This window comes from Otolemur garnettii, unplaced genomic scaffold (genome assembly GCF_000181295.1).
Source record: "Otolemur garnettii isolate 467f Iridium unplaced genomic scaffold, OtoGar3 scaffold00230, whole genome shotgun sequence".
In the NCBI taxonomy this organism is placed as follows: Eukaryota; Metazoa; Chordata; class Mammalia; order Primates; family Galagidae; genus Otolemur; species Otolemur garnettii.
The window spans coordinates 260,688-267,522 of NW_003852625.1; the positions used below are offsets into that span (position 1 = coordinate 260,688).

At 37.0% G+C, this 6,835-nt stretch overlaps 1 pseudogene; it reads right to left on the reverse strand.

Moving 5' to 3' along the window:
- Nucleotides 1-748: 748 nt before the first annotated feature.
- LOC100958237 lies at nucleotides 749-2,137 on the reverse strand (annotated as a pseudogene).
- Between the last annotated feature and the right edge of the window lie 4,698 nt (nucleotides 2,138-6,835).

The window sequence follows — 6,835 nt, forward strand, 5'->3', positions numbered from 1 at the left end:
CCCTCCTCTTCTCTCTTTCTTTCTGGGCTATAATTGTGTTATATCTTTTATATGAAAGTATGGGTGACTATATATTGATTTCATAATAGTACTGAGTACGCTGGGCATTTTTTCCTTTTTCCCCCATTCGTAAGATACTTTGCTAAGAAAAAATATGCTTTCTTTAGTTGTAAAAACCCTATATTCCCCCTTCAGCTACTACTTAAGACCAAGCCACTTTTATTGTTTTTAGTTTACCATAATAAATGCTTACATAAATTCAAATAATACCAAAAACGATTCAACCACACATAAGTACCACATTTTATTTATTTTATTTTATTTTCCAATGCTTTTGATATTTATTGATATCAATAGAATTCAAATGAAGATCGAAGATTGATCACGGCAGCAGATTCTGGTGCAGCTTCCTTCCTGGACAGGATACATGCTCAGATCCTGAGACCTAAGATAAAACAAAGATTGGGTTGTTAAGAACCAAGCAAGAACTATGTTTTACCTAATAGAAGATTCTAAACCTGAAGATTCCTGCTTTGACACAAAACCTACTCCTCCACCCGCTTCCCTTCCCCGCTCCCTCAGCACAGCCACTCCCCTTCTTTCTATTTCTTTGCCCTGAAGGCCCTTCTGGATCTCTTAACATTTGCTTTTTGGCTGCCTAGACAGTCAGGACACCTTAAAACCATTTAAACTTACCATTCTCCCCCCACCCCTTCTTATCTAGGGCTAATAACTTAAGACTTTTACCTTAATGCTTTTCTGCTTTTTTTCCTACTGCTGCGTCCCCAGACTTGGCGCTGTCAGCAGGAGGACAGGGTCGGTTTCGGCTTCTAGCTCCTGCTTGGTAAAGCAGCATTGAAGGGCGATCCTTGTTTCTTATGCGCTCTTTCTTAACAACCACTTCCTCTTTCTTGTCGGTTTTGTCTGAGCTGCCAGTTGATTCCTTGCTTTCGTTCTTCTTTCCTTTATCCTGAAGTGCTTCTTTCTCCTTTTTCATTTCTTCTTCCTTTCTTTTAAACATCTTCTCTTTCTCATAACGCTCCTTCTGCCGACGGCGCTCTTCCTCTTGCCGCTTCTGCCTCTCTTTTTCTCGAAGTATGCGCTCCTGTTCTCGTTCATAATCCCGTTCCTTCTCCTTGAAACTTTTGCCACTCTCCTCTTCAGCTCTCTTTGGCTTCTCATCTTTCAGCTCACTATCAGATCTCTTGGGAAATGCACCACTCTGCCCACCGGCTCTTTCATCACTCACGTTCTCTTTGTCCAGTTGCTTGGTTTTTTCTCCTTTGTCCAACTCCTTTCCGTCTCCTTTTTCCGGCTTCTTCAGCAGCTTAATCTTTGGTTCATCCTTTATTTTTTCCACTTCTGGAACTCGGTCTGTCTTCTTGAGTTTCTCCATCTCTTTCCTTTTACGCTTCTCTTCTTCTTTCCACTTTCGTCTCTCCTCTTCTCTTTGTCTCTTTCGTTCTATTTCGCGCCTCCTTCTTTCTTCTCTCTTTTCTTCACGGATTCGCTGCTTATTCTTCAGAAAGCTCAAAAGCGGAGTTGTCTTTTTACTTATTAGGTCTCTCTTCCTTGCTTCTATTTCCTCCAGCATCGTCTCTGGTGTAGCTGTTACCCTCTTCTCATTATCGGTGGCGTAACCTTCCAAAAATTTTCTATAGTCTGGATCATCCTTGATAGTCCCAACTTTGGAGTCTCTCTTCTTGGTCTTCTTCTTCGCCGCTTTTTGAAAAGGTGCAAATTCTACGACAGCAGGATACTCTTGACCTTTATTGTCAACGAACACATAACCATCAAAGCGATCCCGGAACAAAAGAATGTCTTCTTGGTTTTTAAAGTTGATGTACGCTCTGGCATACAAATGAGGATACAGACTCGTATCATTAGAAAAAAATTCAAAATAATCATGTTCAGGCATAGGTTGGAGATGTTTTAGAAGCTGCTCCTTCGTCATGGTGGGAGGTAATCTTCGAATCACCACCTTGCTCAGAGCCTCTTTCTTCTCCTTGCTTCGATCATGTTTATCTTCTCCTTTGGCACCATCGCCTGAGGTCCCATTGCCGCTGCTTGAGGCCACTGCGGGCGGCGGCAGGGTTACTCGCTTACTCTTGGGTTTGTTCTCCTTCTCTTCCTTCATGGCCACAGCTCCTCACGGCCGCTGGGCCTAAACAGCTCCTCACAGCAGTGATCGGCCTAAATGGCTGCTCACAGCAGTTGAAACGGCCACTCAACAATGGTTGCTAGGCCTAAACGGCTGCTCACAGCGGTTGAAACGGCTACTCACAGCGGTTGCTGAGCCTAAAACCCGTTAGGCTGGCCACCTGCCGCCAGGCAGCTCGCGCCTAAAGTTCTGCCCCCAACAAAAGCCCCTAGCAACAAGCCAAGTCTCGGGTTCCACAACAAGATCTCGTGAGACTTCAGAGCCTTTCAACCTCTCTCAGGGGAAAGATTTTAATGAACATTTTATATGCTGTATAAAAGTCCGCTTTGATTATGCACCATTGTGTTGTAGATATTTTTCTAGTCAGTGAATTTTAGCAATAAATAAAACAACAAAATTCATAAATTGATTTCTAATATTCTCTTATATGGTGAATTTATATAACCAGACCTCTAGAGATGGGCATTTAGGTATGCCCCAATTTTTCTTTTTTTTTGCATTTGTGAGCAATACAAACACTACTATTTTTATACACATTGTTCCTCTTTTTGTTAATTTCCTGAAGATATATTCTATTCTCACTTGGTGAGTATAAATACATACATTAAAATTTATACTAACTGACACATTACTTTGTGGAAAATTTATCCTATTTTATAACTCCAAGAGAATAAGAATGAGTGTTCAGTATTTTCCTCCCTCACCAGTAACAGATACTGTAATTTTCCCTTTTATTCTTTATTTGCAAGGCTTATAAAAGACAAAGGATATTGCACTGCTGGCTTTTTTGTTTCTTTTATTTTGTTTTCTAATTTGGTTTTTTGCTTTGCTTTGGTTGTTTGGCCAAAGATCTTTTCATATTATTTTGGCAGTTTTCTTTCTTTTTTTTTTTTAATTAAGTCATATACACATAAAAATTTTTCTTTTATTTTAATTGTGAATTGTCTGTTACTGCTCTTTTCAAATATTTCCATCAAAAATCTTACAAGGGTACATGTGAATTTTTTAAATGTAGACTATAAATGTCTTAACACAATAGCTAAGAAAATGACATAAAGGCTATGTTAACCAATTTGATGAAAATATTTCAAATTTTATATAAAACCAGCACACTGTACCCCATGACTGCATTAATGTACACAGCTATGATTTAATAAAAAAAAATAAAATTCAAATCTGAAAAAAATTATTTTTTCTTATTCTTTTATAGGAACCCCTTTTATTAAATCCATTGTCTGACACAAATATTACAAATATTTATACAAATATTTCCTGTGTCAATTTTCTATTACTTTCTATGAAGCAGGTTTCTTGAGGAACAGTAATCAAAATGATAAGTAAAATCTGTATTATGACCCTTACAATGTACTGGGCACTGTTGGAAGCTAACTACATGAATTAAGTTTTATAGCCCTGTCTACAAATCTACTATGATTGTTCTTATTTTTGGAGGAGGAACTAAGGTACAGAGAAGGTATGTGACTTGACCAAGGTTTGATAGTGACTCTGCGGGAGGTTTGGCAACACTCCATGCTCAGAATCACTGTCAAAGATAAACAAAGCAGACAATAAGGAAAAAGTGAACTAAACTCAACTTTGATCTGTGCAGAGGTGACTATGCATTTTAAAGGGTGAATGAGAGAAAAGAAAGGAAGAGCAGTGGGAACTTGAACATAGTCAGGAAAGTAGAAGTATGTAAAAATCAGGAGAGCATTGCTTAAGGTGATTATACTATCTGGGTTAGTTAAAGCAATTACTGAGTTAAGCTCCTGCCCTCCCACAGAGATTAGAAGACAAAGATTCTATTTTCAGATGCTGGCTAAAATAAATGGCAATATTCTTTTGGAGTTTTGAATTTTTCCAGGCAGGAACTTAAGGGAGCTGAAGTAATTGTCCTAGTGAGGAATCCCTGAGTTGTTAGAAACTAAGCTGATGTTTACTGAAATTGTTTAATTGGGGAAAGGGTCAAGGATGAAATCACTTGTGCTGAGAATCTGCAGTTTTTGTAGACCAAGTTTGAGGCCTGGTTGAGAAGACTTTGATAGGAAAAAAATTTTTTATCACCACTACCTTTAATGACAATCAAAATCCATTATCACAAGCTTGGCTTGGTTAAAGATTAACTTTGTTTTTACTGTGATAAACCAAACATAACCTAAAATTTACCATTTTAACCGTATTTATGTATATGGTTCAGTAAAATTAAGTACACTCACATTGTTGTACAACTATCACCATTACTCATCTTAGAACTTTCTCATTATCCAAAACTGAAACTCTATATCCATCCATTAAATAGTAACTACCAATTTTTTCCTCCCGTCCAGCCCCTGGACAGTACTATTCTATTGGTCTCTATAAATTTGATTATTTTAGGCATCTTATATTACTGTGCTATGGTTTGAAGGTTTTCATCTTCTCCAAAACTCGTGTTGAACCTTAATCATCAATACAGCAGTGTTGGGAGGTGGGGCCTAATGGGAGCTATTTAGGTCATGGGGTCTCCACCCTGTTGATGAATAGAAATGACTTGTGAGACAGGGTTTGCTCTCTCCTGCTCTTCTGCCACATGAGGACATAGCACTCCTCCCCTCCAGAGAAGGCAGCACAATGTACAAGGAAACATTTTGGAAAAAGAGAGACTGGCCCAAACCTGCTAGCACCATGATCTTGGATTTCCCAGTGTCCAGAACTGTGAAAAAATAAATTTCTGTTTTTTATAAATGACCAAGTCTCAAGTATTGACCAGTCTCAAGTATTCGTTTATAGTAGCACAAAACAAATTAAGAAATAATGGAATCAGAGAATATTCACCTTTATTTTATTTAGGATAATGTCTTGAAGCATGGATCAGAATTTCAGTTTTTGTTAGCGCTAACATGATGTTACCTTGCTTATATATGTCACTTAAAAATGCATTCACTTAGTGATAGACACTTAGGTTACTTTTATGTTTTGACTTTTTAAACTTTGCTTTCAATAAATAAAGAAAGAAAGAAACTTTGCTTTCATGTTTTGGGGGTCATATATCCAGATGTGGAATTTTTGAATCACATGTTTAAATTTTTCAGGAATCACTATAATTTTTCCACAACAGCTGTGCCATTTTACAGTCCAACCAGCAGTGCACAAAAGTTCTAATTTCTCTGCATACCTGCTTATACTTGTGATTTTTCTAGTTTTTTGATAATAACCACCCTCATGTGCATGAAGTGGTATCCCACTGTGGTTTTGTTTCCCATTTCCCTAATGTTTAGCGATATTGAACATCTTTCGATGTCCTTATTGGCCATTTATATATCTTCTTTGGAGAAATATTTATTCAAGTTATTTATTTGCACATTTATTAATTAGCTTGAATTTTTGGTGTTGAGTCGTAAGAATTATATATATATATAGTTGTTGTTGCTGTTGTTGTTGTTGTTGTAATTTTTGGCTGGGACGGGGTTTGAACCTGCCACTTCCATCATATAGGGCCAGCAGCCTACCCTTTTGAGCCACAGGCGCTGCCCTATTTATATATTTTGAATAATGGATACTTTAGATATTATACAAACCATTAACACATATATAGTCTGAAAATATTTTCCTATTGTGTGGGTTATTACTTGGCTTTCTTGATAATATCTGTCAATGCAAAAATGTTTTTACTATGGATGGAACCCAATTTCTTAATATTTTTGTTTTGTTGCTTGTGCTTTTGATGTCATATTTAAGAAATCATTGTCAAATTCAAGGTCATGAATCATTTCCCTATGATTCTGTCAGAGTCGAATAATTTTAGCTGTTACATTTCAGTCTTTGATACAATTTGGGTTAATTTTTGTACATGGTATGAGGTAGGAGTTCAACTTTCTTCATTTGCATGTGCATATCCAGTTTTCCCACCATGATGTGTTGAAAGCATTATACTTTGCCTATTGAAGGGTGATGGCATTCTGTTGAAAATCTTTTGACCATGTATGCAACAGGCTATTCTTGGACACTTTATTCATTTCCTTTAGTCTATATGACTGTTCTTGTTCTAGTACCCTACTGTTTTGATTACTTTATCTTTGCAGTAGGAATTGAAATCAGAATGTTTCAATCCACCAACATTGTCCTTTGTTTTCTAGATTATTTTGTCCATTGGCAGGTTCCTTGATAATCCATACAAATTTTAAGACGCATTTTTCTATTTCTGAAAACAAAATGTTGGGATTTTGATAGAAATGCATTGAATCAATAGTTCGCTTTAGGTGGTTTTGACCTTTTAACATTAAATCTTCCAAATCCATGAACACAGGACACCTTTCCATTTATTTATGTCTTCTTTCAGTTCTTTCAGTAGTGTTTTTCAATTTTTAGCATATGTGTTCTTTGCCTTCTTACTTAGGTTTGTTACTAATTATTTTACTATTGTTATTTTTTGCTTTGTTTTTGGAGACAAAGTATCACTATGTTGCTCAGGCTGAAGTGCAGTGACTATTCATAGGTTCAGTCATAGCTCACTATAGCCTTAAAGTGCTGGACTCAAGCCACCTTCCTGCCTGAGCCTCTTCAGTAGCTGTGTCTACAGGAACACACCCCCATGCCCAATTAGATTTTTTGATAAAGATTTTTTAAATGTCTTTTTTCAATTGTTCACTCCTAGTGTAAAGAAGTGCAACTGATGTTGGTGTGTTGATTTTATAT